Here is a 26,018-nt window from a genome sequence, read left to right as displayed (position 1 = left end):
GGTGAAGTGAGTTTCCTTCAGCTGACGGCTAGTCGGAAGAGAGACGGGGAGGCGGATTGATTTAATTCCAGGAGAATGACTTTGATGTGTGAGTAGACAAGCTCCTTCTTGTACTAGCCTCATTTAGGAAACTGGGACTCAGGTGAGACAGTCTGGTGGGGAGTTTCTTGCTCAAGGTGGATTCCTTGCTCAAGAAGGCTGAATTAACCTAAGAAATTAAAAAAAAAAAAAAAAAACTGAAAGAAACTGGGTCACTCTGAATTGCTAGGTTCAGTGTTTATCTGCCTTTAAATTTATAATCATGGCAGTTAAGAACAAAACAAAGTTTGATGTGGATTATGGGCACATTTTTCCAATATATATTATATAAGGTACAGATGCATCCCATTTATGGTAATACAAAATAGATTTTTATGATCTATTCCAGTCTTTTACTCTCCCAATCACCATTTTATTATTTCATTTTATGTAAGAGGATATGAGAGTATGCTGGGGTAAGCATTGCATCCCTCAACTTTATAGGTGAGAAATCTGAAGTTTAGTGAGGTTGGGTTGCACCTCTTCAACTAGAAAATGAAGATAATAGTGCTGGGCTGAAATCTCTTGGGCTTTTAAAATTCTATGTGTTTATTTATTTGTTTATTTATTCATTCATTCATTTATTAATTTTTGAGGTTCAAATAATAATAGGAAAATTCTGTGGAAATTTGACTTACTGTGTGTCTAATAGCATTGAAAAGCAGATGAAGCCAGATGCTGCCAGGAATGCCACCAAAGTCAGGAAGAGGTAAGCTAGACTATCAGTTGCAGATCTGTGCTCGCTCTACCAATTAAGAATATCCTTAAAAATGTTTTGATATGTCCAGCTCACACATGAAATGGACTCTCAGAGGCCTTTTGTTAACTGGCTGTCAGGATCTGTGTCTGCGTCCTAGGAATAGGTTTCGTTGTTGTTGAGTCAATACAAAGACTACTGATGCTAACTGTTCTATTGAAGCTATTTCTTCTGCACTCATGCAAAGGACCTTAAATGTGGTAGAAGTTATTCAACATTTTTTCCAGAAGTTCAAATTTATACTTTTCAGCTATCTTAAATATTATGAATGACTAAATTATTGTACACATCTAAAGAACATAATTTAATCTATACCCACGTTTCTGTAGAATTGTAGAAATAATGTTGCTAAATTAATCATAATATTTGGATCCCTGGTGAAGGTCAAGACCTGCTGTGGGATGTTCTGTATGGCAAATGTGTTGCTAATTAGTCAATAAATAAAACACTGATTGGCCATTGGCTAGGCAGGAAGTGTAGGCGGGACAAGGAGGAGAATAAAGCTGGGAAGTGGAAGGCTGGGTCAGAGAGACACTGCCAGCCACCACGATGACAAACAGCATGTGAAGATGCCGGTAAGCCACGAGCCATGTGGCAAGGTATAGATTAATGGAAATGGATTAATTTAAGCTGTAAGAACAGTTAGCAAGAAGCCTGCCACGGCCATACAGTTTGTAACCAATATAAGTCTCTGTGTTTACTTGGTTGGGTCTGAGGGGCTGTGGGACTGGCAGGTAATAGAGATTTGTCCTGACTATGGGCCAGGCAGGAAAACTTAAGCTACAAAGACCAGCTTTGGGCACTTCTGCCTTGGTTTAAGCCACTCAAGGAACAAGGGATGAAGTATCCTCCTTCTTTCTGCCAACATGGCTCTGAGTCTGGTCACCTCTGACTTTTGATAGTTGATTTTAGATCCCTTTTATGTTGTTAAAAGCATGTTAGTTATAGGACCTTCTCTTACTTTCTTGAATGAGGTCTTTGAATATTTTTTTCTCTGTAAGGAAGTTCTTCCTAGAGTTTTGTAGTGATTGGTGCTTTCATCTCAAAAGGCCTTCTTTAATAACTCCATTTGAAAGCAGCCTGGTTTTATTCTTTATTTTAGTGCATTCTTTATATTTGATGTTATACTTTGTAATTATTTGAGAATAATAACTATAAATAATACTATATTTAGAACTTCCAATGGGTTTAAATTGGTCTAACCACTTTAGGAAACTGAAATCCAGTACACCCTTTAACATTGAGCAGGAAGATGGCCTTTATCCTAGAAATCCCAATTTGTATGTGTAGAGCTTACAGAAACTTGCACAGAACCCCAAAGGGACACACGTAAGAATATTCCTCTGGTTTAGTAACATATGTTGTGATACCAGAACTCAGAAGGTTGAGGCAGGAAGACCAGGAGTTTATAACCAGCCATGGCTACATAGCAAGTCTGAGGCCAATCTACGGTACACAGAGCCTGTCTCAAAGAAACACACACACACACACACACACACACACACACACACACACACACACATACACACACACACACACACACACACACACACACACACACACACACGACCCAACAAAACAAAGCAAGAAAAAGTAAGGATTTAGCCTTATAATGTTTAGAATAGCTAAACTATTTGATATGTATCACTTTCAGCAATTCATAAGACTCTTTCAAACTTTTTATTATTTTTTTCTTGAACTTATGTATTATTAGAGAACAGGTGTTGTTTTTGAGACAGGGTTTACTGTATAGCCTTTTCTGGCCTGAAAATTGCTATGTAGACCAGGCTGGCCCACATAGATCTACCTACCTCTGCCTCCTGAGTGCATGCACCACCACACCCAGCTGAGAAAAGTTTGCATGGCACATATTTTTAGAGGAATATTGGCATTTGCTTTATAGCTTGGCATGTGTCCAATTTTCAGAAACAATCAATGTGTTTGTCTTAGTGTTTTTATTGCTGTGAAGAGACACCATGACTACGGCAACTCTTATAAGGAAAACATTTAACTAAGAGTGGCAGCTTACAGTTTCAGAGGTTCAGTCCATCATAATCATGATAGGGAGTATGGTGGTGTGTAGGCAGATGTGGTACTGGAGCTGAGAGTCCTACATCTTATAGGCAACAGGAAGTCAACTGAGACACTGGGCAGTATCCTGAACATAGGAAATCTCAAGGCCTGCTCCCATAGTGACACACTTTCTCCAACAAGGCCATACCCATTCCAACAAAGCTCCAAAACATACCTCCTAACAGTGCCACTCTCCATGACTTTATGGGGGTCAATTACATTAAAACCAACACAGTGTTCTAGATTTTTCTTTTTAACATCTGGAGTTCTCTATGCATCAATTAGATCAATTTTACATTTTTTACATATTTAATATGTTACACTTTGTTGTGGGATAATGCTCTTGTACAGTTTAATAAAATGCTGATTGGCCAGTAGCCAGGCAGGAATTATAGGCAGGGCGAGCAGACGAGGAGAATTCTGGGAAGAGGAAGGACTAATCAGGAGTCACCAGCCAGACACAGAGGAAGCAAGATGACAAGGCAGAACTGAGAAAAGATTTCGAACCACGTGGCTAAATAAAGATAAGAATTAGGGATAAATTTAAGTGTAAGAGCTAGTCAGTAATAAGCCTGAACTGACAGCCAAGCAGTTATAATTAACATAAGCTTCTGAGTGATTATTTTATAAGCAGGCTGCAGGACTGTGGCGGGGCCTGGTGGGACTGGAGAAACCTTCTGACTACAATACTCGATCCATTTGGATGTGAGTCAGTATTTCCCTTCTCACTACAGGTAGATAATAACTCTGTTTGGTGGTTTTCCTCTTCCTGTTCATTCTCTGACTGAAAATGTAAATATCTAGTGTTCTAAGCAGGGAGGTCTAGCTCAGTTTTGTTGCTCACTCCCCTAGATTAATTTGATTTGGCATCCCCACCCCCAGGTTGATTTGGTTGGGCTTTGGTTTGTTATTGTGGAGTAAGCACACCTTTTTCAGCTTCTATACCTGGTGATGACAGGAGGCCCAAGTGGAGAACATGTTTCTCTTGAAAATGTTCTTTCTTGGCCAGATGCTCTTAAATTTGGCTATGCATTTATTTCTCAGCTTAGGGCTTCTCAACCATGTAACATGCACATACTTGAATCTTAGGGCTATTTGCAAGCTGACCTTGGTTACAGATCTTGGAGACTTTTCTTCTCACTCAGTGTTTTGTGGAAACAAACAACTGGAAAACAGGAACTGCAACTTTGTAGTTCTTTCTGCTTTTCAGTGGATTTTCCTAATTCACCATTTTCTTGTTGATCCAGCTCCCCAGAGTCTGAGCTCTGAGTTCCAGGTTCTGTATTTTGTTTGCAGAGGGTGGTTCACCAGCACTTCATTTTATTATCAAACTTTGACCTTCATGATTCAAAGCCTTTCTAAAACTGGACACATTGTACTGTTGGTCTTGGGCTATCTCCCTGGTTGTTGTCAGCTTGAATCCATGTGTATTTCATATATTATTTTGTTAAAAATTGCATGTACTTCTAAGGGTCTGTATTAGCATACCGATTCAGTATCAATGTGAAATATTTCATTTCATTTCTTTTTACATTGACTTGTTTATTTTGGGTGATATGTGCACACATGTGAGAGAAACAAACTGAGACAGAGAAAAATAGACACAGCAAAACAGAGAATGAGGATGCGTGCTGTAGGGTGCACACTGGAGATCAGAGGACACGTGAGAATCGGTTCTGTCTACTATACGGTTTTAGAAATTGAACCCAGGTCGCCCGACTTGATGACAAGGGCCTTTACATACTGCACCATTTTACCGGCCCCTTGATGCTAAATTAAATAAGAGAATCCATGCATATCACTTAGCTCATTGCCTGAAATATGTGCAAATCTAGAAGACTGAGTTTTAAAAATACTGACTGAAAGAAGTATTTGTCTTACTCTCGTGGTGACAAGGAGTTGTATCCATTTTTTAAAACACCTTCCTAAAACTCCCTTGCTCTGTTTTATGAGCTGAGTGCACAGTCAGCATGCACTTTTGCTCTTGATTTTTCCCTGTGTACAAGCAAACATAGCTGTAGATAAGTAAGGCGAAATAACGGGTTACAGATTTCATCTCCTGATGCCCCCTGCACTAAGGGAACCCAGAAAGGAAGAAGCTATTCGGAACAATGTAGATATTTCTTGGCCCTGTCTCTTTTCAGTCTAATTTTCTGTCCATTGAAAGCAGCTGTGCCTTTCTCCCTCTGACAATTCTGAAATCAGGGTAACCGGTTCCTCATAAAGACTTCGGGATGCGCTGGCAGGAGCTGCCTCTGCCAGTAGCTGCTGCATGTTCAATGGTGCTTGATTATGCAGGAGGTTAATAAGACCACTGTGATTATTTCCTTCTTGGTAAAACTGCCCCTTGTCTTATTACAAAACTGCTAATTATCCCAGAGACCAGAAATTCTTTAAATAAGCATGAGAGAGGCAGCATTATGTAACAAGCACAAACTCTTTCTTTTCTAAGGTGGATGACTTTAGAAAAAAAAGCTACAGCAAAGTGTAATTCTCAAACTACACGGTTATACATTTAAAATATACAGTACGTTGGTTTTGTCACAGTCACTGTTACGTGCACCACTGTGACCACAGCCAGCATTTAAACATTTTCATCACCTCAGAAGGAAGCTCTGCCCTTGGTGACCACCCCAGGCCCTGCTCTGAATGTCTCTCCCTACACTCCTGGGCAGTGTGGAGATAGCAGCACTTTCAAACTGATAGAGTTTTCGTTAAGTGAAAATTATACCTAGCAGGGTATAATTGTATTATTTGTAGGTCCTCTGGAATAAAGACTAACTGGAAAAGAACACAAACAGCTATAATGTTCATCAGTGGGAATTTACGTGTAAATTATTGTTTAACTACATAATGTATTACTATCTGGACCATTTAACAATATGAAATTCTGTACCTATGGTACGAAAGGTTTCCAAACCTTTGGAAGACAAATGGAGTATACAGTACTGTATATGGCATCTCACAATATAGGTGAATGCATTTTGAAATGGATGGAATATCCAACAAAGTTCATGGAAAGTGACTGTGCTTGTGGAGCAGAGCAGTGTCTAGGACAGGAAAGAAGGGATGTTTGTCACTGTATGCCAGATAGTGTCTTTCCATCTGTATACTCTCGTCTTTCTTTTTACATTAATCCTACTTAACAATTCACAAATTTTATGTCACTTCTTAAAGTCCAATAAGGAATATATCACTTGGTTTGTCGTATGCCATTTCCCACATAATACAACTTCTTGACATTAATATCCTGTTAGATAATCATTACTAAGTCCTTACGGGATGTTTATTGTGGGATATTTGATTACACTGTATGAAAATGTGTCCCTGTTTTACCTCACCTGCCTAAGGCACCTTCTGATTGGTTTAATAAAGAGTGGAATAGTCAATAGTGAGGCAGGAGAGGAAAGGCAAGACTTCCGGGGAGAGAGAGGAACTGGAGGTGGGGGAGAATCTGAGAGGTGGGGAAATTCATCAGCTAGGGACATGGAAGAAGGCAGACATTCAGTACAGAGGAGAGATAATGAGCTACGTGGAAGAATGTAGATTAATATAAACATAACCTGTTTATTGATGTTTTAAGAGCTAGTTGGGAACAAGCCTAAGCTAAGTCGAAACTTTCATACCTACTAAGAAGTCTCCGTATCATTATTTGGGAGCTGGTGGTCCAGAGGAAGTCTGACTACATGTTTAATCTTGACTATCAGCTTCTCCGGATTTAGAAACCCCTGGGAGATATATACCTCAGATTTTGGGTGTGTGAGGGTGTTTCCTCGGAGGCTTAAATGAGATGAGAAGACCCAGCCCAGATGTGGGCTTCCCGCCTTCTTCCATAGCCAAGGTTCCATCTGCAATAAAAAGGAGGCATGGCCTGGCCTCAGCATGCACCTCTTCTTGCTTGCTTTCTGATTGAAAGATGCAGCGCACCGGCAATTTCCTGTCCCGTCTCCCCACCTCCCAGCCGCTATGCACTGTACCCTTGAACTGTGAGCCAAGACAAGCCTTCCTTCCTGAAGCTGCCTTTGTCACATAGTAGCTGATGCTCCTTCTTATCACGACACACTTACTTGGTTTCAGAATCTCCGCTGAGGCTGCCCGCTTCACACGAGAAGAGCTTATTGCAGAACAGGGTACTCTTAGAGAGGAACACACAGCAAGGGCTTAAGCAAATCCACCTCCACTCAAGGCACTTGCTGTTTCTCTGGTTATTTAAGGGGTTGAATGAGGAAGCCTAAATTAACTGGCACCGCATTTCTGATTTATTCCAGCAGGATTTATTTATTGACCTTTCAGTCTGGAGCATTGGGAACCTGCCCCTCTAGGCAGCTTCTTAATCCTACTGTGGTTTCACACCAATGTAAGAGTTTTGCTAATGTTATATATTCCTTAAAACTAGGTAGAAAGCAACACAGGAGAAGGTCTAAAATGTCGTTTCCGTTTCAAACCAGACAAACGCTCTAACATCTGAGACCACTAAATGAAGGTACCAGCTACCTAAATACATCCTAAAATGTGACCATTTAAAATACTTCCTTAAAAATGATATTTGAGTAAAAAGAAAATTAAAGGACAAGTAAAAAAAATTCTACTTAAAAACACAAATATGTATGTAACACAACTGTCATGTTTAAAACCAAACTGAAATTAAATTGCAATGATATGTATAACATCAATAACTCAAACTATAAAGGTCTGAAAAAATATGTCCACAGCTTTCTCTTCATGAGTTCTCTCAAAATATTTCATATTCCTAAAGTTTATAAAATGGGACATGGGCTATAGCGATACGTCAGTTGTAAGGTGCTTGTCCTACCAATCTGAAGAGTTTGATCACCCAAACCTGGATGGAAGCCATGGGAGGCCTGCCTTTTTATGAATAGAAAAGGAGGAGGAGTGGATGGGAGTGACAGCTGGGAGATGCAGGGGAGGGGTTGAAGGAGGAGAGGAGAGAGGGGAAACAGCAGTCGGGATGTAAGATAGATAGATAGATAGATAGATAGATAGATAGATAGATAGATAGATAGATAGATAGATAGATAGATAGAAGCTAGGCATAGTGGCCAGTGCTTGTAATCCCAGTGTCAGGGAGGAAGAGACAAGTGGATTCCTGGAGCTCACTACCAGACCAATCTACCCTGCCTGCATAGTTCTAGGCCACTGAGAGTCTCAAAACACAAAGGTCAATAGTGCCTGAGGAATAACACCCAGGCTGTCCTCTGGCCTCCAGAGGTGCACACATGTCTATGTGCACACACATGAAGATGCACACATTGACACACAAAATAAAAATGTAAAGAATTAAAAATAAGATGCGACCACAGGGATGACAACATCTGTCAGAAAATAAGACACTCCATTTGTCCAGTTGTGGTCTCGAAAGTAAATGTGTTATGTTTGAACAATTGTAGGGCACAGCAGGGCAGTGAGTTGGTATACACTTATTTTGAAAGATACATCGAAGAGCTGTATCTAGCACTGTGTTCTTATAGAGTTTCTTTGAATAATTGGGATTATTTGTTTCTTTCCTAATTCTTTTACATGTGACATCAGGTACTAATAACAAAATTCAAAAAACTCAAGCATTCCCATGTGGTTCTGACTGAGTCTTCCTCCTGATGAAAATAATCCCAGCAAGTGTGATAAGTTCCTTTTATTAAATGTGACTCAGACTAAAGGTGAATTTAGTATACACCACTGTTTTTTCCACTAACAAATAACTCCCACTTCTGCAGGATAATAAATGAATTTCATTTCTAAAAAGAAATTTAAACTGATTGCTTCATTTCAGTTGCTAATTTACAAAAATCACGCAAGATTATGAACACAAGAAAAATGAAGGAAGCAATTTGGAATTTTCCTAGTGGATAGTTAACCGTTAACAGAAATATCTGGTTAACAAAAGACAAATTGTCGAGCTGACAAGCTAGCTCAGCGTACAATGGAGATTGCTGCCAAGCCCGACTATATACCTGAGTTCTGCTCTGCTCCATGGCGGAAGAAGAGAGTTAACTCCTGTATATTGTCCCCTAAGCAGCTGCAGAACGCTGTCTCCTTTGGATGCCATTCAAGACCACAGACAGCCCTAGGAGGGTCAGAGGTGTCATTGCCCTTCTGAGGAGACCTGCCACAAACTGAGCCCACTGTAGCCTGTGGCGGTCAGTGTTGACATCTGCTCTCAGAGGCGGGCTAAGTTGCCTTTTCCTTTGTAAAGAGAAGCTGTGTTGGAATTGGACCTAACCACAAATAGGATTTAAACTTTCAACTCTGACAAAGTATGGCTTCTCAGGTGAGACATCACATGTACAGTGACTCCCAGGAAGAAACGTCTCTTTTGTCTCTTGCTCTTATTCTTCTCCTGTTGGTATTTCCATTGTGACATGGTTCTTGGATGTTGCGGGGATTTTCCTAATGTTTTATGACCTTATTTTCTCTTTTAGTTTTAGATGTTTCTATTAACAAGTCATCAAACTCAGATTTTCCTTCCTTGGCTTTGTCAGATCAACTAGTCAGCCCACCAAACACACTCTTGTTTTTGGTTGTAGGCTTTCATTTCCAGCAACTTCTTTTCGACGTTGTGACTGGGATTTCCGTCTGTGTTTACATGGTCTTACCTGTTCTTGTGTGCTCAGTCTCTTCAAATTACCCCCACCCCCGCTTCTATATTAATAGGCTTCAGAATCTTAGTGGGAGGGTTTGTAGGGGGTCATGCTCTGGTCCTGTGATTTGTCACAGCATTTGGTGAATCTGTTCCTACTTGCTGTCAGCTGCCCTGGTGAATCTCCATCTGCCTCACCCTGAAATGAGACGGGATGACTGGAGGGGCTGGAGTTGGGTATTTCCTCTATTTCACATGGAAGGCTCCAGTCTCCTGGAGGTGCATGTTTCCCTTCTCCCAATTTTGCCACTTGGAAACCCCCAACAAATTAGAAAGATAGCTTCTCTTGAGGCCAGACCTGGTTAACAACAGACCCTAGAGAGTTTCAAAATGGTCACCTACCCATCCATCTCTTGATGGAAGGACCAAGAGGTCTTCTCTGGTATTCACTGTGAGGACCTGCCAGAGTGACTGTGGGTCAATTGCTCAAGGCTGTGAAGGTCCCCCATAGCAAGTTCTCCTGGGTCAACCCTTAGACCTGTCTACACACAGCCTCTAGAACTTCTTCAGTTACCACTCAAGTTGTCATAGTCTTGTACTGATTCTGTGGAGATTTTTGCTCATAGGTTTCTTTCCTGGTAGGTCAGGATTCTCTGTATTTGTCTACCTTTCTCTCCAACTGTGGGAGGGTGAGAGGCAGCAGTGTGCCTGTGGTCTCACTTCTCTGAATCTAAGAACATTGCAGATTTTTAGCCGGGAAATGGGGGCGGGGGTCGGCTTTTATTAGCTCCCAACAGAAAGGCAATTCCTCGGCTCTTGCACGTGTGCGTGCATACACACACACACACACACACACACACATACACACACACACACACCCCAGATAATTAGAAATCATTTAGCTCCCTTAATATGACCATGTTGCTTGTAGACTCTGTGAAAGCCCATCAGATTTACCTTCTGCTCTTTGGCAGTAGAGAAATTCGAATTTCCTTGAAACCCAAATCCTGAATCATTCAGGGACATTTTTTGCTCCTATTGTCTGATATATCTGTTTGTCACTTTATTCCACAAACTAAAAGCATCAAATCCTGATTTTGCCTGTGAGACAGCAGAGGTTTCACCGAGAAACATGACTCTGCCTTGACTGTCCTTTCCAATAAACAATTGCTCACTGTGGGCCTGGAGTCCCCACCCAAGGTCAGTGACTAATTTACATTTTCAAAAATAACCCAAGCAAGCACAGGATATTTGTGCAATGAGATAGAACAATAAAGCCCACTTCTAACTAAGTTATGTCTTCTGTAGTTACTATGGCATACAATAGAACTTAGTAAAGAGAGTAAGACCGTATCACCCCAAGCGATAATAGGTTCTACCCAGTGTTGAACTTCGGCACTAGCTCCTATTTTTATTTTCTTTGCTGTAGGTTGTCACAGTGCTGACTTTCTTGAGGAATCACTTATTCACCAAATACATACTGATACATTTCAAGTGTCTTCCTCATGAGACATAGAGGCTGTGATCAACATTGATTTTACTGGATTTCAATGTCCACCAATGAATTTCTGGATAAAACCCTATTGAGTTTTATCCTTCTACTTCAAAACTATTTGATAATCAGTGTTCAACATTTACTAAACATGAGTATTTCATACTTAATTGCTTCACAGCATCAGAGAGCAATTTAGAATGATGCTTGGCTGAGACGGCAACTCAGGATGGCTGATGCCTGGTGGGCTAGATGCTCACCTCCTCTATCCATCCCCCATGGTGCCTGGTGGGCTGGATGCTCACCTCCTCTATCCATCCCCCGTGGTACCTGGTAGGCTGGATGCTCACCTCCTCTGTCCATCCCCCGTAGCAAATTCTGAAATGCCTTCTAGATCTACTTCTCTAGGAGACTTTCCCTGTGAATAACAAGTCCTCTCTGGCCCACAAGTCTCTGCAAATGTCACAGTAGAGTTTACCCGGGCACATGCTGTACTATCTATCTGACTGGGCCAATATAAGAACAGGAGCTATATTTATCATCCATCTTTGAGCAAGCTGAGCCTCTCCATTCTGTAATAGAAACCATTTACTATCTTAGAAGGCTTTCACAGTTGGGAAGATATTGGTTTTATGAATGCTTTATGTGTTACATGTGTTCCAAATGCTACTCTAAGTATCCTCAACAATACCATGTGGGTCTACTTTTGGCTTTTCTCTAGCTGAAGCATAGCAGGTAATCTGTAAGTAGTTATACTTTCTAGAATGGGAAGAAAACAAATGTTAATACTTTGATAGGCGATTTCTTAAGACATTTTCTCTTTATCATCACTTAAAAGGACTACCAATTCACTTGCACTTTGTTCCTATCGAGTAGAAGTTTAAACTAAATGGTTTAATCTATGATATAACTTCAAACAACAATGTGCACACAATTGTTAGCTCCTGGAGGGCAAGGAAGGCACAAGTTTATCTTGCATTACAGAGTACATTAAACAATACGTGAATTATAGTTGTTTCTAAATGTATTCTTTTATGACAGGGCTGAATCATGGGGCTGTGGGGCTGATGTGAGCAAGCAGTGTCTCCACAGTTCAGAGAGCAAAATGCAGAGTTGGGCAGGGATGCTTGTGATATCATTGAACATTCTCTAACCCATGCTCTTTTCCTTGCATCTCTTTTTTTGTGGTTGGATCAATCCAGCAAAGAGAAAGTGGGTAGTGCTCTCTGGTACACTTGCCTTGGCAGTAGATCCAATGCCAATGTATCTACAGGTCTGAAAGCCAGACAGACTAGAGGTAGTCTTCTAGTTACTAAGGATGTGGACAGGAAAAATGAGATGTAAATTCCCAAGGAAACACACTGAGGTGAATTCAGGAAAATTCCCCTTTTCCTAAAGAGCCATTTGAAGGATTTTTAATTGAATCATTTAGACAATTGCCTAAATGTGTTCTGCCTTTGTGGACAGCTTCTGAGACTTTGCTTTTGTATGACTCTGAGTGGTCAGGTCAGCAAACCCCGTGGAGGACTCTGACACCTGACTGACAGTCATTCTTCCCACCCTCAGTCCTAACTTCATTCTGGGTGACTACGTCTGACAACTTGCTTTACCTTCAAGACCTCCAGCATCCAGGCACTCATCCTGTCTGTGGTCATACCTGCTGCTTTGTGAAACCTAGATTGAGCCGTGTTTCAAATGACTTAGAGTCCTTATGTATATGCTTCCTCTTCTCTTCATGAGTGTGTGTGTCTATTAAGCTTTGTGTTTGCTAAACATGAGCTTTAGCTATTTAAATAATAGAGTATGATGATTGCTTAAAATGAAGTATGAAGGATGTTTAAAATAATCCTAATTTTGAAAACTCTGAATATACTTTGGAATACTTATTTATTGTCCCTGAATCTCAAAGAGTAACATATTAAGAATTTGAAAACACTGAGAAATTTGTACTTCTTTTACTGTGTAATAATTTTAATATGTATCACCATTGCTGAGTAAATGTCCTTTTTAAAAAAGTTTATGAGCTATATAAAGTGCAGAAAATGTAACCAATGGTTCTTTTTAAAAAAATGGTATGTAGGATTTCCTCCAACTAGGAGTAGCGAAAAGACAGTACAATAACAGGCTCTGATGACAACCTACAGTAGGACCCAATAAAAAATATACAATTTAGATCTCGAGGCTGGAGCTATTGCTCAGTGGTTAAGATCAATTGCTACCCTTGCAGAAGACTCAGGTTCCGTTCCCAGCATCCATGTGATGATGGCTCACAATCATCTGTAGCTCTAGCTCCAAGGGACGCAATACCCTCTTCTGTCCTATGCAGGCACTGTACACACATCATACATTGCATACAGGCAAAACAGTTACACAGATAAAACAAAAATAAATAAATAAGTGTAAATAATTCATATCTCCCAATTGACTAACAGCTCCTCGTGAAATCAAATGTGGAAACTGACCATTTAAGGACAGGAAAGTGTGTTATAATTAGAAAGATCATTCAAAGACTTCTATGGAGTACACTATACATGTTTTAAACCACTGTCTGTGGCCAGTGTCACAGCAGTAATGGCATATCTTGAGTCTCCTACCTCATCTCTAGCATCCTCATACCACACAGCATTGGTATCACGCCCAGTCCTTCTCCTTTCCTTTAAGCTTCCTGGCTGTCTTTAGGATTTTTCTTGACTTTCATCTATCCTATGCCCCTTGCAAGGCTCCTTCCCTCTCCCCTCAGTCTCACTAGTCAGGTCTTAACTTGCTCTCAGTGTTTAACCCAAATCCTCTTCTTATGAGAAACTTGTCCCATGGCCCGAAAGAACACAGTTCTCATGTTGAGTTTGCTTGGCATGATTATCGGTCTTTCCTGAGACCCTATAGTTTCTGTGGCAGCAATAAAAAGTCTGTCTTGTTTTTGTGCTCAGTGATAGGGCTTGGCACATTGTGTTGCTGAGCAAATGTTTGTTTGTTGAATGATCCTCGTTTCTATGTATCCAAGGCTTATGCAGCTGTGTAAAACCAAGACATTGATATTCTCATCCTCGAAGTCAATTTCCCCCCTTTTGGTTTTGATTTCTGTAATGAGTAAAATCAGTGTTAATACCAATTGTATCTGCTGCTGTGTCATGGTCCTCAATCACAAACAGCAGTGATGTTTTATGTATACAGGCATAGTTATCTGAGTAGCTTTTCTGTAGTACTTTTACAACCACTACTCCATATGGACCAAAAATGTGTGTGTGCATATATACATACATACATATATATATATATATATATATACACAAATATACATACGTATTTATATGTTTACATGCATTTATAGGTATGTTGCCCCAGTTCAGTTTTTGTGCTATAACACAAACACCTGAGACTGGATATATTACAAAGAATGGAAAGTTATGCCACAAGATCACAGTACTAGCACATTTAATGTCTGGTGAGGGCTGCTATCTTCTTCCAAGACAGACACATGTTGCTTCCTCACCTGTTGGGAGCAATGAATGTTTTGTCTTCATATGAAAGGCAGAGGGCACAAAAGGCTTACATCCTTTATAGGGATACCAATCCCTTTAATAAGGGAGGAAATAACCTGCTAAAATCCTTCTTAAATATTTCACATTAGAGTATAACAACTGCATAATTTTTGAGGGACATCTACATTCAAATTATAGTATACGAATATACCTGTACTTTACATACAGCTTTATTTTAACTCAATATTGTATATTTATAGCACAGGGAAAATATATAAATTTTGTGATTAATTAAACTATTAGCTAAACTAAAAATAACTTTTTAAGTGAAAAGAGCCCTAATTTAGAACCTATAAAAGATTTGGTTCAATTCCGTTAAATCATAAAAGAGTTCTTATTTTTAAAATCATAATGCACAATATTCTTTACATTCCTCTAACTAGAAGAAAGCCCATGCTTAATTATGAGGAATAAAGTATATTTTACCTAACTTAAAGCTTGTGTTGTGGCTCACAAAATTATAGCCAGAGTGGTGGCACTTTGAAGTACTCTGAATTAAAGGGCCTAGAATGCCTCAGAGCAAAGTTCTTTTCTGACCCTCTTTACCCAGCACCTTTCCCCTTCCCTCCCTGAAGCAGATCACAGAATCCAGAATTACCCTACATTAGCTCATAGAAATGAAAATCTCTCTTCCCCAAAGCAAGCCATAAAACCTAGAAGTATTATTTAGCCTTCCCTCACCTTCCTGGTAGAAACCTGCTGTGGGATGTCTTTCTGCATGCTGTGAATAAGTGTTGTTCTGATTGGTTGATAAATAAAACTGCATTGGCCTATGGCAGGGCAGGATGGATTCAGGCAGGAAAATCCAAGAGAGATAATGGGAGGAGAAAGAGGAGTGGGGCAGATGCCTCCAGGAGAAGCAAGATGTAAAGTACTGGTAAGCCACAAGCCACGTGACAAGGTATAGATTTATAGCAATGGGTTAATTTAAGATATAAGAGCTAGCTAGCAAGAAGCCTGTCACGGGCATAGTTTGAAAATAATATAAGCCTCTGTGTGTTTATTTGGGTCTGAGCAGTTGTAGGACTGGGCAGGACACAGGAAAACTTCCAACTACAGAAACTCTTGGACCTATCTTTTCTGATAGTAAGTTATGAGAGCCATGTTCCAGAGCAATCTTGCCCCATACCTAGAAGGAAGAAATGCATGTGGTTTGAATGTAAAAGTTTCCCCAAGGGCTCTAATGCTGATGTTTTGGAAGGTTGTGGCATTTGTAGGAGGTGAAGCCTCACTAGAGGAAGTTTGATTTGCTTTCACTTACTGTTCACTCTCTGCTTTCTGAGTGAGGGTGTAAAATGACTGGCCAGCTTCCTGCTCCTACCCCACTATAATGTGCGGTATCCTAATGGAACTGTTAAGTCCAAATAAGCCCCTTCTCATGTAAGCTGCCATTGTCAGTGTATTTAATCTCAGCAGTGAAAAAGTAACCAAGAATGTCCAACAGAAGTGCCGAGGAATCTGTATCACCAGGCCTCAGCGAGTGTCCTTACACAACTTGTTACTCTCATATGGTGCATTTTGTCTCAAGGAGTTATATTTCTACATGACTGTTCACTCTTCATCAACCCTAAGCAGCAGAGTAGCATATCCAAGACAGCATGGAAAGATTCTTGACTCTGCCCTAATCCACTAGCACTCAAGCAATAGTCATCTTATCTATTATAGGTCTTAACTAACAGTGACTCTTGGCTGGGGTAACTATTTTGTCTCATTAGTATGAACATGCATTCAAACTCAGCATAATGAAACCTCAACTGAGGATTACTCTGAAAGGCACAGTGAAATTTTTATTTATTCAGTTGGTGATTTTTGAATTTACTACACATCAGAGATAGTCTAAGTTTTTGAAAGTCAGTAAAAAAAAAGTGCCTACAACATGTATAGCATTCATCTCTGCACAACATTCCTCTGTGTATTTTACACATGGATCAACTTTTCTTTGGGAGATGTGAAGAAAGAGTCTATTAACTACAAAATGCACCAATTAACCAAAGAAATGATCCCAGCCAAGTCTAGCATGGGGAACCAGTGAGTTTACTGAGGCAGAGGTTACTTAGCAAATGTGACTCAAAAGCAATTGCATCACCAAATTCCCACCCCACTTGGGTGATGAGTCATGAAAGTTACATCATTGTAGTCCTACCCTCAGTCAACCTTCCATCTTTACAAACTCTAATACTTCCAAAGACCAAGTGTAGCTGAGAGACAGTAGGGGAGGGGCCACAGAGGAATCTTAGATAGGGGTAGGGTTACCCTCCCCCATGCCTTCTATAAGGGATTATCAAAACTTCACTGCTGTTACCATAGACATAGCTATCACTGTAATTTTTCTTTCTTTTACTGTTGTTTTTTATTTATTACTTTATTGCCATGACTGTGCAGCCACAGTATTCTGTGGCCTGTCACAGTTGCCTCTGGTCCCACGACAGGGGTTGTCCTGTTAAGCCTGGGGAAATATAAACACGTGTCTACTGCTGTAAATCCATTTTACCAATTAGAGAAGTTGAAGCATAGAATGATACCACGGCTTTTCCAAGGTCACACAAGTAGTTAAATGGTAGATCTGTTAAGAAGTTGGACCAAGAGGGGAGACGCATGACGCAAGAGCCGAGGTGTAAAGCGGGATGTGAGGGATGCGGTGGCAATGTGGGTAGAGAGTAACAGAAAGGACAAGCAGTGCCCATTTCAAAGAATGAAGTGTCATGGGAGAGTTCTTGGGAGAACAGAGAGGAACTAGACAGAAGAAGGTTCTGGCGTCCAACGTGGTGGCAAGAGTTTCCACCTAAAACCTGAGAAAAGATTCTAAAATGGAGCTAAAAACAGTTCCTAATTATCTCTCTCAAATGAGCAGCAGCTGCCAGTTTGAGCTACTTGTGGGTTCCTGGCGTGTGCCCTCGACCTGCAGTATGGCGGGAATGAGGCCTTTGCAAGTGACACTTTGAGCTGCATGGTGGATTTAGACTTTGCTGGTGCAGAGCAAAAGGGGAGGTTTCTGGGCTGCATGCTGCTTGGATAAAGGCATGGACCCGCGATGGTTCCCAGAGCTGGCGGTAAGCATACCGCCGCCATGTTGGGAAGCTGAGGTGGGCAGAGCCAGCAGCCACAGCTGCTGCAGTTTACAGCAATAGATTCACAATAAGACAGATTCAGATGTAATAGTTTACAATATGTGTAAAATATACGTAGGCTTAAAAGAGACAAAAAAGGTGATATATGGTGATATATACAGTTATATAAACAAATACATAGTTTTAAAAAAATAAAGTCTTTAAAGAGACAGTAAAATTAATATAAAAAAACAAGCCACATAAAGATAAATATTACACAGAGAATCTAGATTATGTTGTCTTTGGGATTTTTAACTGCAAAAAAACATTTGATTATAAAAGCTGTTGAGTTATGCCAAAATGTATATTTTAAAGGTACCTTGACTTCAAAATTTGGATATAAGGATATGTTACTTTAGAAAGGAGATTCTGCTTTTGTTCCCACAGAAAGTCAGAGGCTATGGATTTGTTCCAGATTAAGATACATCAGGTTTGACCAGCCAAGACCCCCTGAAAGGTGACACCAAGGCCCAGATGATCCAACATCCAGAATGGTTTCAAGGCAACTGGCTCAGACGATACAGCCTCACAGACTACTCCATGATCCTAAAATTTTCTTTGTTTACCCAGAAGATACAGCGCCCCCCTCCAGCAGGAAGTAGTAAGAGAAGCTATGCCCAAATTCCCAAATATACCAAGCTGACTTTGGAGATGTGTAAAGGTTAAAACCTTCCTTTTTTTAAAAAAAAGGGGGGAAGTGCTGTGGGATGGTCTGTATGTCAAATGTGTTGCTGATTGGTCAATAAATAAATCACTGATTGGCCCGTGGCCAGGCAGGAAGTGTAGGCGGGACAAGGAGGAGAATAAAGCTGGGAAGTGGAAGACTGAGTCAGAGAGACACTGCCAGCCGCCATGATGAGAAACAGCATGTGAAGATGCCGGTAAGCCACGAGCCATGTGGCAAGGCATAGATTAATGGAAATGGATTAATTTAAACTGTAAGAACAGTTAGCAAGAAGCCTGCCACGGCCATACAGTTTGTAACCAATATAAGTCTCTGTGTTTACTTGGTCGGGTCTGAGAGGCTGTGGGATTGGCAGGTGAGAGAGTTTGTCCTGACTGTGGGCCAGGCAGGAAAACTTTAGCTACAAGGTTCCACGGGAGGGAAGGAACATAAGGTAAATCCCCAAATTGACACAGACGTGGGACTCAGGAAATGGCTTGGTTGGGAAAGTTCCTGCCGTGCAAGCATGAGAACTTGAGTTTGGATCTCTGGTACCCACTAAAAAGCAGGTGATAATGCACCTTTTTAACCTCTGTGCCTCCGGTTCAGGGGGTGGGTGGGGCAACAGGTGAATCCTTGGAGCTCATTGGCCATTCAACCTACTCAGGTCAGCGAGCTCCATGCTCAGTTAGAGATCCTGTCTCAAAAAAAAAAAAAAAAAAAAAAAAAAAAAAAAAAAGATGAAGACAGATTGAGGAATACATCCATCATCAAACTCTGGTCTGCACATACATGTTCACACACCCACAGGAGTACACACATACACTACCACATATGCACAAGTAAAAGAATAAAGAGGAGGCAGGCTCAGAGAAAGTGTAAAAATGAATAATGAGGCCAGGTGGTGGTGGCGCACGCCTTTAATCCCAGCACTTGGGAGGCAGAGCCAGGCGAATCTCTGTGAGTTCAAGGCCAGCCTGGTCTACAGAGTGAGATCCAGGAGAGGCACCAAAACTACACAGAGAAACCCTGTCTTGAAAAACCAAAAAAAAAAAAAGAGAGAGAGAGAGAAGTGGCTATGGAGGTGAGAAATGGTGGAGACTACCATTCAAGTACACCATTCAGGGGGTGGGAATTCATTAGAGAAAAACCAACTTTGTTTTTAGTATAAGAATAGCTCAGTAAGTGTTGCATATTGATTTTAAGCAGTTGGTTTTAAAATTAAGTAAGACCCTGGATTTGAATCTTTGTCTTACCTGATTTTCAGCAGTAGACAAGTCCCTCCTGTAGGCTGCAATGCCTTGTCTGTTAAACAGATTGGGAAATACAGCTCTGAGTGGGATGCTAGGACAAGGTGGAGTTGTGCTTAGAAGGAACCTGGAATATGGGGATGCCCATATTATATATGGCAAATTGGAGAAAAAAGGAAGAAAAGACAATGTGTTGAGATTTTTTTCAGCAATTCAGCAGTGACAGTGATGGTCTAAAGCATTGTTTCTCATGGGATAGAGTACAGCCAACTTTAATTCTTTCGGGTAAGTTTGGCAGTGCTCGAGGGTCCTTTTGGTCACATGTGGGAGTGGATGGTAGTGGCATTGCATGGTATACAGAAATGCTGTGAAATACTCTGTAATATGTAGAACATCTTCACGGGGAAAGGAATTTGCCCAGTCCAGAACATCATCAGTGTCAGTGTTGCCCAAACATGGTCTTAGCATAGGAGTAGGGATGGGATAAAGTGGACAGACTGTAACAATGTCAACAAAGCAAAAGATCTTGGTAACCAACTTAATGTAGAAGGTACCATAGTTATAGGAATGTGGTCAGAGTTACTTATTCTGACAGCCATGGAAGCACTCTGCAGGCAGATAGTACCAGAAATTACTATGGAGTGAATAAATGAATGAGTATGGAAGTGAATAAATGAATGTTTAGTGAGTGCACAACATTCACACTTGTCTAACATTCCATATATTTAATATAGCTCATTGAATCTTCACAGTATAAGGAAACAACTCTGGTCCCCATATTATATAATCCAATAAAACATGGAAGGATTCTATGATTTGTCCAAAGTCACACAACTATTTGTGATTGTAGATCCCAGGATCAAGAAGGGAGATCCTTAAATGCTGTACGGTAAGGATTGAGGGCAGCCACAGAAGCAGCATAGTCTTGGTGGGAAGACGGCCATTTCAGTCACAGACTTGAGATGTTTAAAGCAATTATTTAATAGCACATGTAGGTCAAAGGTTCAGTGTTTTGATGCCTCAATTGTTGAATCTACCAAATGGATTAAAAAAAAAATTAAACGGAAGCCTTCATTGAAAATAGTCCTTGAAAACAACACTAGATTTTTATAAAATACAACCAAGAATTAGTGCAAGTTGTTATTATAGCTAGAGAAAGCTACACTTTTGTGTTTATTAAATTTTCTGGGGAGACCACATTTTAAAACTTTCAATTATGTGGTCTTAGGGTGCTAAATATTTCCTCTCATCATTCTTTCTTGCCTAACCTCACTCTGTTGGCTCTGAAGTGAAATACAAAAACCTACTCATACCATGTAAGCCCCTGATGCTGTGGTTGCTCTTACCACTGGTTATGTGTCTGCTCTTCATGTAAAACCTTCTCCAAAGCCATTCTGGCTCTAAGGGCCCATTTGACACAGACTCTTTTTTAATTAGCTCATACTAATTGTATAAAGTAGTAGGTTCAGTTATGGTATTTCGAACTTGCCTATAATGTACTTTGAATATTTACCCCCACATTACTTTCTTGTCTCCTTCCTTACAATGACTCTTAGAACCAGAGCAGAGCCGTTGGTCCATAGAGATCTCTTTGCATGTATTCCGGGGTCCCTGTCAAGAGCCTTGTTGAATGATTTCTACATTGTTGGTGCAGGCAAGAAATTCTGCTGCTACAGAAACCTTGAGTCTGTTCTCACTGCTCTGGTCATTACAATGTGCTCCGTGCGCGACGCTATTATAGAGTAAACAGAGTGCTTTGTAAGTTGCTTGTTACCCGCCCCCTCACACACACCCGAGCCATCCAGTCATGTCAACTGTAACTTGTTACTAAAACCCTTTAGGGAAACTCCACCAGAGCTTGTTTCGGGATATTTTCGCTCTTCTCTGTCATGCTGAGGAGCGAAGCTGTGCATCCCGAGTCTTCCGACCTGAGGATGTGTTCTTTCAGGTGAAGGACCTGCTCCTGAATGGGCTTGACCCCTCCTTGCTTCTCAGTACGGTTAATATCAGTGGGTTTTGTGGGTTTAGGTTCCTCAGTGACCTCAGTTCCATGAGTTCCCCTTATCATACTTTCCAGAAGCTCTCAGAGTCCTTTCCCCCCCGCTTGAAAAACAGCCCATAGTGTCTAATGATTAAACTTTTACCACATAAACATTTCCCAGAACAAACAGATCACTAAGTCCAGGCAAACTATCTAGGCCTCCAGCTGCTGAGCAAATTGCCCTCCCAGAATCGGAGAGAACGGAGAAAGAAGGTTGCCGTGGGAGCTGGAGGGTCTGCCTGGTAGGTATTTGGACAGTCTTCAAAACAGTGATCTCCACCACCACTGTCCAAGCTGCATCACTGCCAGGCCCTCAAGAAATGTGTCCAGGGACTGCAATTTGGAGTCTCGAGGCAAACAGGGCATTTGATACTGCAGTCAGGTCAAAGGTAGTACCCAGAATATGCCCACCCTGTCATTTCCTAGGTAACAAGTACACACACACGTGTGTGAATGTGTGTTGTGTATACCTGTTCACATATGTATGGGTGCACATGTGTGTGCAGGTGCACCTGTGTGCCTATGTATGTAGTGGGCTTAGACTGATGCTGAGCATCTTCCTGATGACTCTCCACCTTAGATATTGAAGCAGAGTCTCTCAGCGTTCCTGGAGCTCGCCATTTCAGCTAGCCTGGCTAGCCAGCTTACTCAAGGATCCCCTTCTCTGCTTCCTGTCCACTGGGAGTCCTGGCAGGCTGCCAGGCCAGCCAGCTTCTGTTTGGGTTTGGAGAATCTGAATTCTGGTCCTTCTAATACCTGAGCCACAAGTGTTTTATCCTCTAAGCGGTAGCCCCTAGATAACTTTTCGGTCACGTTTTATTTTCACACTGACTCGTTCTAGAGCTTTGTTCTTGCGCCTTCTGTGTCTACCGACTCTTAGTTCCCTAGAAGTAGCTGTTCAAAACACAGTCATAAAACTATTGTGCACTTTCTTCTCCACCGTCTCCGATACGCTCCTTCAGGGCACTAAATCTTGACTATGAGAGACCAAGAGTGCAATAAGTGTGTTTCAAGGGACCTGATATTGGAGCAAAAGCTCACTACCCAAAATTGGTTTTGGTCAGACTTTTAAATCCTAAATTCATGCCAAAATATCATATAATAAGCTGTAAACATGTATCATTTTCATGGTTTTCTGTGTCAGCTAAAAAATAAATTAAAATGTGAGGCTGGGAGATGGCTCAGAGGGTAACAGTGTTTGTTGTACAAGCCTGGGGACTTGAGTTTGAATCCCTAGCACCCACACAAAATGCCAGGCATAGCCCCACAGGCCTGTGGCACCAGGGCCACAGAGTGTGGAAATACTCAGAAGCTCCCAGGGCAGCCAAAGCAGCTGACTTCTCTTTTAGTAAGAGACCCTTTTCTAAGACAATGAAGTAGAAAGTGATTGTGTAAGACATCAGATGTCTTTCTCTGGCTTTGGCTTGCATGCCCATGGGTACACCTGCACTCCTGTGTGCATCCAACACACACACACACACACACACACACACACACACACACACACACACACACACACACACACATTAATTAATTAAAATTTTCAAAATTTTTTTGGGATAGAAACAGTGCTCAGCAGAAGGGAACTTACCTAGTGCATGTAAGGCCTTGAGTACAATCACCAGCACCTATAGAATGCAATTTAAAAGAATTCTAAATAGCAAAAGACGATAAAAGAACCCTGAGTGCATCTTGCCATTTCTTTCTTGTTGTTATTATTGCTTTTGAGAGAGGGTCTTGCTGTGTAGTTCTGGCTGTCCTCAAACTCACTCTGAAGACCAAGCTGGCCTTGAACTCACAGTGATCTACCTGCCTGTCCATTCCAAGTGCTGGGATTAAAGGTAAGTGTCACTATGCCTAGCTCATCTCTTGACAGTTTTGCTTCCCCGAACCATGGAGCCATCAGGTACAGGACTGTGAGACAAAGGCAGCTGTCAACGCATTCTGTTAGTGAGCGCTCGCCACAGCCCCGGAAAACACACTAGGGCGGGAAGGGACAGAGACTAAAGGGGCTTCGGAAGCAGCACGTTGGAGCTGGGATTCCTGGAGGCTGTGGGCACGCTCACAGAGAAGGACGTCAGCCATGGTTGAAGACAGTCTTAAAAACCTAGCAAAGGAACATTTTACCCATTTGTCAAGCCTGGGAGCTGGGACACCTCATTTGCATGCACTTTTTGTTCATTTATAAGCAACTGAAATGATGAAAAAAAATTCCTTGTGATGTCTTACTAAAACTATCAGGGGAACCCGTATGAAACTGCTCCCAAGGACCACAGGTTGATTTGTTTTATTTTTTCATTTACTGTCCCCCCCCTCCCCGCGCACACACACCATTGGAAGAAATTAATGAAAATAATCAGTTGGTTTAACAAAGAAAACAAAATCCTATCATGATGCTTGTAAAATAGATGTTCAGTGTGACTGGATGATATGTGTCTCTCATGGATTCATCTGGCTGTAAAGCTTGGGAGGCCTCAGCATACCGTCCCCGTCCCCCCAACCCCAACCCTGGCCCCTGCCATGAGCCTGTAAATTCCTAAAATATTAAGAAAAATAGAATTGTAGAAGACAAGTTCTTGAATGAAATCTCTCACAGAATGTGAAAATCTCCTCTGGCTATAAGGTGACCATGTTGCTAGGAAGCATGGTGTGCCTTGGTTTACTCAGAAAATGCCATCAACAGCTTTAGTATGTGTGGTGGTTTGAATAAGAATAGCCCCCATAGGCTCATATATTTGAATATTTAGTCATCAGGGAGTGGCACTACTTGAGAGGAGTGGTTGGAGTAGGTATGGCCTTGTTGGAGGAAGTGTGTCATGGCAGGTAGGCTTGGGGTTTCAAAAGCCCAAACCAGCCCTGGTGTCTCTCTCTTCCTGCTGCCTGTGGATCTGGTTGTAGAACTCTCTGCTACTTCTCTAGCACATACATGTCTGCCTCCATACTGCCATGCTCCCTGCCATGATGACAAGGGACTACACCTCTGAAACTGTAAGCAAGCCCCAATAAAATGCTTTCTTTTATAAGAGTTGCCACGGTCATGATGTCTCTTCACAGTAATAGAATGCTAAGATACTGTGGGAACCTGGCAAAGAAACTGATTACTAACAGGAAAGAGTTGGTTCTATACTGCAATAAAGTGATGGTTACGTAATTTGTTAAGATTACTCAGAACATTGGCATCCTTTTGCTCAGCCTTACTGTTAGTGCTGTATTAAATATATTCTTTTGAGAAGGCGGAGATTCTCCTAAGAGTAACATGATCTCTCATTTTGTGTCATTCTCTTCTTTATCGCTAAATTCTCCTGATGTCACTTGGGAAAATGATTTGAGTACCTTCTGGGGCCTGCCATGCTACCGTCTTTGTACTGGACTTTGATGAGAAGGAATTTGTCCAGATTCTGAACCCCCAAATTCAGGATGAGGAATCTCCATTGGTTCCCACTGTGGTATCGGTAGAAGGAGCATTTCAGTCCATCACGTGATTGGTTAGCAAAGACTTTGACTCTGAATGCCCATGAAATGCCAAATGTGTTGACCCAGGCTAGACCACATGAGAACTTTCAGATTTCTATGTAGCATCCCTTTTGCACTCTACCTGACATTGGTACTAATCCAAGCAGCTTGCTTTATCTCTTTTTCCTGAGGACCAGGCATTAATTAAGGCTTCACTTCGACCCTTGGTTCATCTCAATACAACTTCTCTCCACCTCATAAAAACACCTGGAAAGTGTTTCTCTTGATCTAGGACAAAGTTGGAGGTGAACAAGCTATGACCTCAAAACTCCAACAATCTCTCAAGTTTTGCATCTGTAGCCAGGAGCCTCTGGATCTAAGGCAAATGACTAAGCACAATGTCCCTATTGATGAGTATTGGGGCTAGCTTTTGCAGTGCTAGGAGTCAGGTGAAGAATGATTGGACAGTGGATTGTTCAAGCCTTCTCTTCTCTCCATTGGACACTTCGACTCTACTGGCATCTTTTGGATCTGCCTCAGAGACGTGACCTAATCACATAAGCCACATGAGCGATATTGCCAAAAATTAATCTAGAAGTCATCCAAGTGGCATATCAGTAGGGGAAAAGATTAGAATCCTGACAATCAAGGCCATTACAATGTTATGGATGACAAGCCAGGGAGACTGGCACTAGGAGAGAAAGCTGGTTAAAAGAACAACAGTGCAGAAATGATTCTCAGAATGTGTTGAAAGATGTCCAAGTAAGTTTACAGAAATTTTATTTTCTGAGTTTCTGAAATGGCATGGAAGACACATAAGGAAATTATGGAGGCAGGCACTAAGGCCTTTCAATCCAAAATTGAAAGGATTCCAAAGCATAAAACCTCTTTGACTGTGTATGGGGTTCCACCCTGACCATTTCATCTGTATTAGTTATCCTTGTTGCTGTAGCCAAAACCCCTGGCAGA

The 26,018-nt window shown here is 41.3% G+C and overlaps 1 long non-coding RNA gene across 2 annotated transcripts in view; it reads right to left on the bottom strand.

Moving 5' to 3' along the window:
* Positions 1-26,018, bottom strand: part of LOC128107066 (uncharacterized) — a 62,569-nt gene that overhangs the window by 13,525 nt on the left and 23,026 nt on the right. For both annotated transcript variants that reach the window (XR_008216943.1, XR_008216944.1), the window contains exons 3-5: positions 23,188-23,224; positions 19,562-19,610; positions 18,887-19,002 (exon numbers count right to left, since the gene is read on the bottom strand). This is a non-coding gene — a long non-coding RNA (uncharacterized LOC128107066). The remainder of the gene's footprint in view (positions 1-18,886; positions 19,003-19,561; positions 19,611-23,187; positions 23,225-26,018) is intronic.

The sequence above is a fragment of the Peromyscus californicus genome, unplaced genomic scaffold (assembly GCF_007827085.1).
Source record: "Peromyscus californicus insignis strain IS unplaced genomic scaffold, ASM782708v3 Scaffold_12__1_contigs__length_115047231, whole genome shotgun sequence".
NCBI classification, from domain to species: Eukaryota; Metazoa; Chordata; class Mammalia; order Rodentia; family Cricetidae; genus Peromyscus; species Peromyscus californicus.
The sequence above is the reverse complement of the archived record's forward strand: the minus strand, read 5'-3'. Positions and strand labels throughout refer to the sequence as shown.